This window comes from Haemaphysalis longicornis, unplaced genomic scaffold, assembly GCF_048455015.1.
Source record: "Haemaphysalis longicornis isolate Haplotype H1 unplaced genomic scaffold, Haemaphysalis longicornis Haplotype H1 scaffold_5, whole genome shotgun sequence".
Taxonomy (NCBI): Eukaryota; Metazoa; Arthropoda; class Arachnida; order Ixodida; family Ixodidae; genus Haemaphysalis; species Haemaphysalis longicornis.
The window spans coordinates 103,641,957-103,655,209 of record NW_027526385.1 but is presented as its reverse complement, the minus strand read 5'-3'; positions in this window follow the sequence as shown (position 1 = coordinate 103,655,209).

Sequence of the window (13,253 nt, the reverse complement as noted above, 5' to 3'; positions counted from 1 at the left end):
ACTAGAGTGCGGGCTACCTCCGACGTGGCTCCTCCAAATTTGCTTGCGAGTCGTTTGATAAGGTGGAGGAGTTTTTTCCATGTAGGCGCCAGTTGTCTTAACCATTCGGTTGCACCTCCCCGCTCCGCGATGGGTATACCGAGGATCCTGATCCAGCCTGCGTCTGGTCGCTTGAGTGGTCTCCCCTCTAGCGAAAGGGATACCTTGGCTCGTTCTTCAGGAGTGCCTCCGATCAGGATATACTGTGTCTTCTCGACCGACAGCTGCATGCCGGTATGCTTGAGGTATCGCTCCAGGGCGGAGAGTGCCCCCTGCAGTGCGGCCACAGCCAACTCCGTCTTTTTGTGGTCAGGGGCTTCAGTCCAGATGGTAATATCATCTGCGTACAGAGTAAAATGCACACCTGGAATTTTTGAGAGTTCTTGGGTGAGCCCACGCATAACCACATTGAAGAGCAAGGGCGAGAGAATCGACCCCTGTGGAACCCCAACGCAGTTCGTGAAGCTGGTTGGTTCTGTATGCCCAGAGCGAATCTCAAAGGTTCGATTTGCAAGGAAGCTTCTGATGAAGTTTAACATCCTCTTGCCGGGATACGCCTCATGAAGTTCCCGTAGAAGGGCCTGGTGAGTCACGGAATCAAACGCTTTCTTGAGGTCCACCGCAACGAGAATGCTCGGCTGGGAAAACCGGCGAGGGCTCAAGATTCTCCTTAAAAGAAAGAGGCTATCATGAGTGCAAAGATTTGGACGGAATCCAGTCTGATTTGGGTGAAAGTATTCTGACACTTCTTCCAGGTAGTGATTGAGCCTGTTTGTGCACATTCGTTCTATGAGTTTGCACACTGTGGAAGTCAAGGAAATCGGACGTAGATTAGGAGTCTCCGTGGGACGCTTACCCGACTTCGGTATTGGCGCCACTACGGCGTGTTTCATTGAAGGGGGCAGTTCACCACTAATCCAAATTGCATTGATGTCGTCAAGTAGGGCTTCCTTTTGAGCTGCGGGTAGGTTACGGAGCATTGTCCATGTGACCCCGTCTTTACCTGGGGCACTTTGGATCCGCACCTGTTCTAGGGCAGTGTAAAGTTCGGCGAGGGTGAAGGGCGTTTCCAGCTCGTTCGTTTCATCGACCGGCTCATTCTCGTATATATCGGGTGATGGGGGTTGTACGGGCTGAGGGAAAAATACGTTCGCTGCCTGTTTTTCAAACTCCTTCTGGGAGATCCCCTGAGTGAGGAGCACTGTTTCGACGACACCTTGCGTTTTACGTTTGTCACTGAGGGCGTGAAATGTACTCCAGAGTCTGCGGAGTCCCGTGTCCTTTCCGAAGGACGCACAGTGCTCCTCCCACCGTTGCCGAGTTAACTGTTTCGTGTGCCTTCTAATTTGAGCCGTTTTGTGTCTTATGCGGAGGAGGTCTTTGTATGCCTTGCCCCCTTGATGGTATTGGACTTGAAGTTGTTCTCGCGTTGCCCATAAGTTGAGTAGGTGCTTGTCTGGCGAGGGGGTCTCCACGTCCACAGTGACCGTAGTCGCTGCCCCCTTTGCTGCGTCGAGGATTCGAGTGACGAGGGAGCTCTCGTGAGCCTCCTCGACAAGCTCACGGAACTTATTCCAGTCTATGCAGGTCACTTGTCGGCGTTTCTTTTGAACGAGGCCACGAAGTTCCAGCCAAATTGGGTAGTGATCGCTGCTCCAGGGATCGCTATTGCAGCGCCACTGGCGAATCGTATTTTCAGTCGCCCACGTTAGGTCAGGGGTAGTGTTTCTTTGCCTTGAGTGAAGGGCGATGCGGGTTGGGTAGTCCAAGTCGTTAATGAGGTAAAGGTCGGCTTCATTTGCTTCGTCTTCGAGGTTCTGGCCACGAACCGTAGTGTTCTTATACCCCCAGGTGGTGCTCGCAGCATTGAAATCTCCACCTATTACAATTTCGTCGTTTGGAAACAAGGTCCTAATTCTGCTCATCCACTCGAAGCTGACTCTGCACCGCCGCCCAGTATCAGGGCGGACGTAGACGGAGATAATCAGCAACGTGCGCCCCTGCGCTATTCGAGTGCGCACGGCCACCACTTCTATAAATTCGGTACAGAACTCTTTCGTGTCTATTTGACAGTGCCTGACATCATTTCGGACATAGACCCCTGCCTGTGCGATAATTTCCTTTCTGCCCTCAACTGGTTCATGTACAATGCTTGGAGTGAAGTACCCTTTGTATCCACACAATCCTGGCCCTGTGCCACGCGTCTCCTGCAGGAGTATTGCGTAGGGTTTCTCTTCAGCTGTACGTAATCTTTCACTGAGTTCGGCAGCGTTAGCTTGGAGGCTTCTGCAGTTCCATTGTAACAGTTGGATGTTATTCGAAGCCATGCTGAATGGAAGAGGCTGTGGAAGCAGGGCCTGTTGGCGGGGTCAGTTGAGTGAGTTGGCAATATTCAGCCATCAATGTGGGTAGTTGCGTGCGTAGTGTTTTAATCACTATCTCCTCGATTTCACTCCTGACGCCGGAAGCATCTGGGGTCGCTTGAGTTACGGGTGTGGATAGCCTTATGGGCGCCGGTGACTGGGACTGACGCCGCCGCTGTGCTAGCAGTGTTTGCCTGCGCCGCCGCTGCTCTTCAGCCTGGCGTTGCCGTTGGCATGCCTCTTCCTTTTCAGCTTCTTCATTGTCTCGTAGTTCTAACTTTAGACAGTCGAGCTCACGTTGGAGGTCCTGTATGCGCTGACGAAGCTCAGCCGATGTTGCTTTCTTCTTCTTTGTCTTGACACTGTCGTTCTTTGTGGAACCTATGTCAGGTTGGTTACCACGAGGCGGCGCTTTGAAGCTAACGGTCTTGACCGGGCCGGGGCTGACGCCTCTGACGGCAGTACCAGCAGTTGCGGGTGCAGGCAACGGGGGAAATTCGTTGAGGTCGTTCAGTTGTGTGTTTATGGTGCGCTTGCGGGAACGGCTGCGTGACTTCCTTTTGACTCGTTCCTTGTTACGCTGCAGTCTTCGTTCCCTTTCTGGGCACTTCAGGTCAGTGGCGAGATGACCAACCTCTTTGCACAACGTGCAGAATGTAGCAGAGGGCACACAAGCACCCTCTGCGTGGGTCCTTCCGCAAGTCTTGCACACGCCCTCGTTGGGGCAGTGGCGTTGCAGGTGTCCAACACGGTGGCATCTGTAGCACACCAGCGTTCGGGGTATGTACGGCGCCACTTTGCACAGTTCCTTGTAATTTCTCACTATTTTTGGCGCATGAGTAGTGTCAAAAGTCACAAGGGCGAAATGACTACGTCCCATTCGCTTAACATCCAATATGGTAGCAGTTTCACAGGTTAGATGTTGTTTGAGCTCGACATCCGTGTCGCTGGGATCAACCTGGATAACACCGCGGGAGGTACCTCGGGGATGAAGTAGCTGGGCTTCAATTTCGAAGGGAGAGCCATTCAGTTGAATATGAGTAAGCTGACTTACTCGTTCAGCATGTGTCTTGTCATAAAGGGTAACGGTTATGGCGTTACTCCTCACATCGAGTTTGGTTGAAACGTACGCGTTCAAGTCGGCTTGCGACGAGAGTTGGTCAAGCACGTCACTGAGAACCTTGCGAGGAATATCTTTCATCGACTTCTGCCCTCGAGGGCGGAGAAGAACAAAATACCTTTCTTTCGTGAGTCGTTCAGTAGCAGCGGCCGATCGCTTCGGTGGAGCTCGGCGAGACCGCCGAGAACGCTTCGTTGTCCAATTTTCTTGGTCGTCGTCGTTGTCACTTTCGCAGGTCGCATAGGCCGCTTCATCGTCATCTACCTGATGTTTCCGCTTCTTGGCGTCCGTTGAGGCAGTTCTCCGTGGATGGAGAGCGTCGGTCTCCATGGCCGAGGCCATGCCGGCCGGCGCGGCGGCCGTAGTCGACGTTAGGCCTAACCGGACTCCGCTAAGCCTGTGTTCTCAATAGAACGTCGTAACTCGGGCAGATTCAACGCTAGCGAAACGAACTTTTCAACAGAGGTTCCCAAACCTCTTAGAAGCAATTACGTAGCATTTAAAGGCCCTACCTTGGCGCGTTCAGTCTGTGGGGATAACAAAAACGGAGCTCTGCGTACCCACGTCTGGACTCGAGGCCCCCTGGTGGCCCCTATCTTTGTACAAATAAAAATACTGGTATTCCAGCACCACCCTTCGTATAATTCTTGATTGCTTGATTATAGGGTTTACAGCGCCGACGCACGGAAGGCGATGAGACGCGCCGTAGTGGAGGGCTCCGGATTAATTTTGACCACCAGTGGATCTTTAACGTGCGCCGAAATCTTTGGCACACCTGCGTTATGGCTTTTCGCCTTTATCCTTCCTATATTTCTCACATCGTAAATCTAAGACATGTGAAACCGCAAAACGCAGTGTTTTGTTACCATCGTTAAATGTATACCGCATGATATATCGTTCGTTATACCAACAACGCGAAAGATGCCGCCAGTAATTAAACTCCCTCCAAAAATATCTTGTGGGTAATGTGGTGCCATATTCTCTTCTTTTCGTCAGCTTTCCACACAAACATAAAAATAAATCAAGGGATTCTAACAACCGACAAAATATAAGTGCAGATTTCATGGTCTACAAGAGAAAAAAACGCAAAAAAACGCACAGCTAGAAGACACATATATCGGACCCTCTGGAATATCTGGTCCTAGTACCCCTATTTTCAGTCCGCTGCTTCTTCCTTGGTTCATAGGGGGTGATAAATGATGTGAGGTCCGTTACCCGCTATACTAACCGTTCCCGTTAATATCCCGTTTTCGCTCCCTTCAAGCCCGACAGCCACTGCGCAGAGCCTTAATTACAGGCCTCCAACGTTGGCCGATGGGTGCCAAGCCACAGCTCTGCCTTGGTTATGAGGCACACAGCCTACGTCTCAACTACAAGAGAATCTGTAGGGCCCAAGAAATGCCGCGAAGAGATGGTGGCCTTCTCAATCGCTCTTATGCTGGTTAGGACAATCGGTTGAGTGGAGACATGAAATTGACCAAAAACGCATTGTTGTGCTGAATCGGGCTCTTCGCATAACACGTAAGGAGTAAACGAGTATGCCGCTCGAGTAATTGGCACGCCTGTATGCTGTCGCTATTACAAAACTACTGTGTTTTAACATTCGTACAACACGCTCACCATAAAAGGGCAGGAAATTTTGCCCCTGATCAGAACATTCACGTCTGTATTTTTGTTCACAATTTTGCAAGAATATTCTCTATGAAAATGTTGCTGTCGTATAATGCTGATTTGCTCCTGCCTTGCCTATGAATTTAGCTATATTCGTCACAATGGAAAACTAATTACTGAGCACAGGTATCGCAATCTGCTCTGCTTCTACTTCTGCTCCTCGCTTAGTTGTCCCTGACATCGATACCTGCGATTCTACTGCACTCATTGACGAAATTTACTTTGGGCGGCAAAAAGGTGGAACGCGTTCAGTGAGTTTTTAAAGCCCATAGTCTTTCCTTGGCTATTTATCGCGTAAATTTTAGTCTGCCTCTCTGCTTGGCTATGTCTGTTTGTCTGTCTGTCTGTCTGCCTGCCCGCCTGCCTGTCCGTCCGTCCGTCCGTCCGTCCGTCTGTCCGTCCGTCCGTCCGTCCGTCCGTCCGTCTGTCCGTCCGTCCGTCCGTCCGTCCGTCCGTCTGTCTGTCTGTCTGTCTGTCTGTCTGTCTGTCTGTCTGTCTGTCTGTCTGTCTGTCTGTCCGTCCGTCTGTCCGTCTGTCTGTCTGTCTGTCTGTCTGTCTGTCTGTACGTCATTTCATCTGCCCGGTCAAAGTTCGAACAAAATCTGTAAGTTATATAGGCAAAACTTTTCGAAACCACTGACCTGAAAGCACGGTTCATACTTGCCAACATGGTTCAGCAAAAGGAGCACATTAGGCATACGCTTTGTAGAACAATAATGCATAATCAATATTTTCATTGTTTTATAATTACACATACATGTGGGAATGATGTTTGCGTTATCAAATAAAAATACGGGATGAAAACAATATTTTACGCCAAAATTGAAAGATTACATGCTACGAGTATGGAGCTAATGGCAGCGTCACGAGTTGTACAGTTATTAAACGCTCCGTTAGATTGCGTGCGAGTAGCGAAATGCGGGAAAACTGTAATGTTTAAAGCACGCCTGCTCCGCGATTATCCTGGGAGGAGCAAAACGGAAGAAGGAAGAGCGTAAGACGTGGGCAGGGAAGAGAAGAGGGCTTTTACATTGACGATGCGGCATCAGACTGTCGTCTTTCGATGACACTTGCAGTGAAGTGATTAGATACGCTGTCCAATTTCTCTCTCCGCGCAGTGAGACTTAAAGAAGCTACGTTCATTCTGTAGGGCATAAGTGCCTAACGTTTTTATTAGCTTCTTCTAAGGAAATGCATTAGCTCAAGAATGATTGATTTTTCGTATTGCGGCCATAGGTCGGCGCACTCACTCGTGAGTACACTCATTTGTACTCCTTTGTACTCAAACTCACGAGTGAGTACGATGATGAGTGATCACACACCCAGAAAAAAACAGTGAGTACGATGACCAGTGAGTACAGGGGTAAGTCCACTACTCATGAGTACAGTACTCATGAGTACACTACTCATGAGTATGAGTATTCATGAGTACAGTATTCATGAGTATGAGTACTCATGAGTTTGAGTACTCATGAGTTTGAGTACTAATGAGTATGAGTACTCATGAGTACACAGTACTCGTGAGTACACAGCACTCATGAGTACAATACTCATGAATACTGTTTTTGCGAGTGCTTGCACTCTTGAGTATATGCAATCCTGAGTACAGTAGTGCAAACAAGAAAACGGACGACAAAAGCTGCCACCCGAAGAAACGCAGAAAAACGCAGTTTACGGCCATGGCTGCACCGACAACCCCCGAGCTCCCCTGAGCCCGACCCGGCCTGAGAACAAGAGGAGACGCCAGGCGCAACGCGAGTGCTTACGTTCCATTTCGCTTTCTCACATGTACTTGCCTTCGCGCAGTAAGTCGCCCAACGACAGTGCACCGCGTCAGACGTTTTCTTCCTCTGTCCTGATTTACATGTAACCTGGGTTTTTCTAATCAATTAAACAATTAATTTTTTCTACTTAGTCTCTCATTCGAGCTACGACCTAGCTAACAGTGCAGATAAGTTGATTATTCGTGAGTAATACAAATTGAGTACTCATGAGTACAGATTGAGTACTCATGACTGCAGAATGAGTAGTACTCATGAGTGCAGAATGAGTAGTACTCATGAGTGAAAAATGAGTAGTACTCATGAGTAGTACTCATGAGCAGTGGTACTCATTAAGTACTCATGAGTACAGATTGAGTACTCATGAGTACAGATTCAGTACTCATGAGTACAGATTGAGCACGAAAACTCGTGAGGACAAATGAGTTTGAGTACAAGTGAGTACGATTACAAATGAGTATTTGATGAGTGAATACGAGTGATTTTGTGAACAGACGAAGTTTTTGAGCCTGAGTTTGATTGAGTACAGCGTGAATGAAAAAAAATGTGATTGAGTTTGAGTGAGTACTTTCTGTTTTAGCCGACCTATGATTGCGGCCTCTTGATCTTGTGGGAGGTCGGACCGGATTCATAATAAGAAGGTATTTTTGACGCGGCTGATCGCCAGGTGCTTGTTTCCTAGTGGTACCCGTAAAGCAGAACGTAATCTTTGCCCGGATCTTCTAAGCACTAAAACCACGCTCGCTTCACATGTATTTGGTGCACTACCTTTTCTAAAAGGGGTGAAGCTTCAAAATATACAAACTATAGATATCAACTTTGATTATGAAAGAGTCTTTTCTTGGCGTAAACTAGAAAATCCCCCATGAGTTGCTCCTGAGTTTTCATGGTCCAAACACGGTGTTGCTTTCATAGAAGAGCGGAAAAACACAATTGGCGTGTTAAACACCAGCGCTGGAGGGCAGATGTCTGAATATTGTAAAATGTGCAAGTGCGTTCCTATGTTAGAGCAAACAACCTTTCGGCGCTGGCGCAGCGATGAGCTGAAGCGAATAATTATCGAACCGTACTTGATCGGAAACCGTGGGATCGTGTGCATGAGTGAACCGCCTATTGCCTGTTGCCGATTCGAAGAGAGAGGCGGCATTACTGGAAAAGGGACCACAGTGCAATTTGTGACATCATGCCGGCCTAGACTGTATGTACACATTCATTTAGCAATAGAGTTCAGTTATATGGGCCGCCTGGTGCGTCTGTTTGTTTCTTTTTGTGTGCGGAAATTTTCCCCATCAAACCCTTTTCACTCGCGTCGAACAAAATTGCGCACATTGAGGTTCTGCTAATAGGATAGGCGCAATTATGCCTATGCAAAATCTATACATACCACATTATTTCTCGGCTCTATCCTATGAAGTTAAGATGCCAAAACCTTAATTTTCTGGAGAGAGTGCACTTCCACCACCTATTCATCCCGATGACATTTCACTCTTCCCGCTAAAAAGAAAGGTTCAAGTTGCGCTTCTGCTAAAAAGTTCGGGTAGAATGTCTGTACTAGCAGAGTCCTTCAATGCCTTGCTGGTCATGAAAATTCGCCGTCACGCTATGGGACAGCTATGTACGCTGCCCAGGGAGGCCGCGCCGCGGCGCTGGTGTTGATCGGAGTGCAGCCGGGGGCGTGGTCAGAGCGCGTTTGGCAGGGAACGGACCACGGAGTAATGTAAAACAGACGCTCGCAACCTTATCAGCAGCGCGCTTTCGCTTTACGTGTTGTGGGCCGCTCAAATGGACTTGTCATATTGTGAGTGGCGAAAAAATTTGGTGCGAACGGGCATGCTGCTACTGCGTTTCTGCCTCCCGGTTTGGCTACAGAGCAGCAGCAACCGCCTGATGCCCTCCGATCTGCGGTGGCGCACCTCGCGGTAGCATTTGTCACCGTACAAAACTTGGCCGGGAGTTTCATGACCAGAGAAGCATTGAATGACTCTGGTACTAGCTTGTCAAAGTTTGACTCGAGGGCAAGGTCGTCGAAATTGACCACGTGGAAACGCGATGCAGCTCTGAGATCCCTGACAAAGGATACACTGGCATGCAGTGTCCAGGGGAAGTGGTAGCCGAGCATCAGCTCGTGGTTACCCAGTGCTAAACGAAATCTATCGATGTATCGAATCTCGTCATGTTAGTGTCTTTTGCAGTTGGGGACCAGAAATATCGGACATACTACAGCAAGCACACTTGGCCGGATCCTCCGTGATAAAGATTTAACAATAAACGGAGAGCCACAACCCCCTCCCACGGAACTTTGTTGCGCCTGCTGGCCTTTTTTGTGTTTTTTTTGTTGGTGCCACCCAATATCACTGCCACCCCTTGTTATCTAAACCGCGTTCAGACACCTACTTGGGCTCTGGGGTAACGTGCTAGTTTCTAAGTACAAGACGGCGTGCTAAGACAATCGTAATACGGAATGGTCACACCTGATTCGTAGATTCGTCCCTAGCAGATAAGAATTACCCCTAATCTAGAACACAAACTTTAAACTATATTCAAAACTCAAAAACTAGAACACCTGCTTAAAATTAATGCATGTGATGTTCTTGTTGTTTGAAATAAAAACGGGAACTTGGAATGATCCTGCTGCAACTGTAGAATTCTGTAGCCGTCAACAAGCATACTACATAAAAATTTCATTCTTACAAGTACCTAGCTTCAATTCTCGGAGATGAATTCTGCGGCCAAGCGGCACCCAGAAATTGTAGAGCGAACATTTGCTTGCATGAAGAGGCGCAAGTAAGGGTATTTTCTCCAAGAGCTGAAGTGATTTGGCAAAATGAAAGCAGATGGGACAGGCCGTTCGTGCATTATTGATTACGTGCAGCTTCCTAAAGTATACCGAAGGAGATGCGAGCTCGAAGTGTACAAAGAGCTCCGCTGAGGCGAGAGGAGGCGGTCCGGCAAGCGCGCCAGTGAGAGCTGTCGTGCATTGTTCCATCAGGAGTGGGTGGACTGCAGACGACAGCGGATGTGACAGAGTGGATACGTGATGTAGCGGTGTTTATTTATGCTTGTCCTTCCTTTGCTTTACTTTTTTGCGGATCATTGTTTTTTCAATCAGAGCGCATCTTGAGCTGGCTCTGGGAAAGGAGCCAAATTGTAGTGCGGGAAGTACAAACAGCGCTTTGTCGCAGAAACTCTTTGTCGTATGCAGACGTCTTTGGAAAGACAATAAAACATCAACACTGGGAGAATGAACCTTCCTGTTTTTGCTTTAACAAAGGACAATGGTACAGACAATGAGAGCTTGATGGGAGTCCCGTATTGTATTGACTAAAATTTCCTACTACAGAAACGTTTTTGAAAGATTACTTGTCGAAACGGCTCTAGGTAAAATACACTTGCGCGTATATTGCTAACAATATCCGGAGCGGTTTGAATTCTTTTAATTGAATATATTTTTGTTCGCGCTTTCCTGAGGGAAGTGGTGGGAATCGAACGCTCTAAAAAATTACCATGGATTCGGATTTGCCGCAATACACATGCACGAGCAGCATAGACGATTGCGGGGAAAATCCGGGCAAATAAATGCGCCCGACATGTCAATTACCCAAAAATAGGATATCGTTGTAACATCCCGCAATGCGATTCGGCATGCCAGCATAGCAGGGATAACAACGCAGTCCTTGTCCTTCCCTTTAATATGTCATGGTGGGTGCCTTGAATGGCCTTTTTTTTAGCAATTTGATTGCCATGACTTAGAGCACAAAGTTTGGTAGTCAGTTATATTATACTGAGGGCATGCTGTTAGGAGTCAAAGACGGGTTAGAAAACACGACAGTTGTGTTCCTGTAGATGTTTTGTCTCATGTATTCTCATTTTATGTCACCTGGTTTATCAAGATCATGAAAGCAGTGCTCTGACTTTCTGCGTCGATTGTGGGGATGCAGACTCACACTCACTTTTAGGATGATAAGATAGCACTGGAAGATGAGCTTGGTTACGGAAGCGGATGATATTTTGACATATTTCTGCGTCGAAGATGGGGGTTATCATCTTCACGAACACAACTTCCTAAGTTGCCTGGGCTGAGATTGACGCACATCATAAAAGGGGAGCACGATATTTCGTGACTGACCCAGGGCCAGGTGTCGGCTTTCTCCGGACGCAGATGGCGTTGATTTGAGAAGTGTGTACGCACATGCATGCATTGCCAAACATCCTCAGTGTAAACTCAAAATCGTTGTTGGTGCAGCTGCTCAAGTCGAAGAACAAGGTGTCATAGTTCTCTCTCCGTTGGTAAGTAGCAATAAACGATATCCAGCACCCACCTATACATCATACTCAATTCTCAAGTGCTTCATCCCTGGCCAAGGATAACAAAACAAAACAACTGCTCACGTATTTACAATCATCCTCGGCCACCGTTTCATTATTTTCTCACCACTGCCACGGCAGCGGAAAAACTTTTTGGCCACGTCGATAAATCACAAAGTGGACAATAGAGGGGCTTTACAGGATCCAGCTTCTGAAGGATTCAATATCTTTCAAGCATGCGAATAATAGCCGTTATGTTTGCTTCAGAAGTGTAGGCGCCCCATTATAACTCTCTGAAAGATTAATAATGCGCTAAACAGTCTGGTTTAAAGAACCTCTTTAATCGCCTTGTAGAGGTTGGGGTTGCAATACACGCTTAAGTTCTTCGACTCCGTAGAGAATTTGACAGCCCACCACCACCACCTTTTTCTGATTGCTCGTGCGGCGCTTAAATTTGGTCAAATCGTATGACTCAATTCATTTTGTCAGCAACAGAAATTTCCTTTATTATTCGGCGCTCAAGCCTGAAACCGTAATTTTTACAAAAGGAGAGCGTACTGAACACTGAGACAGGGAATTTGAAGGTGAAGCAACGCCAACCTCTAACTGCACAAACGTTTGTATCATGATACAAAAAATTGTATCATCTATGCATACTGACCGGCTATTACGTTGGCCAGAGCATACTGAAAGACGGATGCCGATGCGCATTCAGAACTTCAAACTACTTCAATACGCTCCTGCCCGAAGGTTTAGAACGCATTTCCATAGGTTTTTTTTTTAAATACAAATAGCAGTGGGCCTCACTGCGACGAGACTAAAGTGTTACTTTTTAATGATTTATAAGTGAAAATACGATAATCACGTTTTTTGTGCCGCTTATGTGTGCCTTCTACAACCACACATGCTTTGTTCTCTTAGAGAGAAATGTCTGCAATTTTGTCAGGTAGGCCCATAAAACAAGGCGCCCTGTGTTTCCCCTGAAAATAGTTTTTGTCGCCACAGCTGCCAACTTTCAGGGATATTACCCTTCTACCCCGTTGCAGTGATTGCCAGACACCCGATTGCGTCCCCGCAATATCGGAAGTTTGTTGGATCTGCAAACACCGCAAAGAACACTTTCTGGGTGTATACGGCCCTTGAGAGCATACAAAAAACCGTTTTCTGCGAGCCTTTGATAGAGGTACGCGTTGGGGAAAATTATGTGGTTACTGCAGGCTAGGTGCAGACAATTTAGGTGTATGCTTTTCATCTTTCTTTTGCGGAACACCTGCAGTTTCCCACCTGCTTTGTCTCTAGAACAAAGACAGTTTCTGCGCTAACGTTGGGTTTCCCAGTTTCTCCTGACAACAATGAAACCACAGCTTACTGTAAGCTGCAGCAGGTGCTGGAGTAGTGATAAAGCATATTGGGAGGACTGCTTGATTACGTTTATTGGCTCCATTGTGATCTAGAGGGCTAAGGAACTTTTTTTGTGACGGAGTTCTGTAGGTGGTTTTGTTGGTCTAAGCGCTCGATTGTACCAATTCTTGAATGTAGTTCCGTGCTACCTTCTGAACTAATAGCTCAGGTTTGTAAAGGCCACTTCCAAACGCACTTCTCCATCAACCAAGTGTATCAAAAATGAACGTCAAATTTTTGATAACACATTATATAATAAATATTCATAAAATGAAGGAAGCAGATTTTATTTCAAGAAGTAACGTTCCTACATATTTCAACTGACACAAATTCACGTTCTTCTTTCCTATAGTAAAGGGTACTAGCGCAAAAATGCCTCCGTTGTTTTGGCAAAGGCCACCAATTGAGGTTGGAACAACGATTAGAAAGCAGGTGACACTGAACTGGCACCAGTGGTTTTAACGACTATTCAGACAGAGATTCACCGAATTTTATACTAGACTCAAACGAAACCCCAAACCGGCACGGTCGTATATTATTTAAATCGTTCAAACCTTCTGGAACGACGGCAGA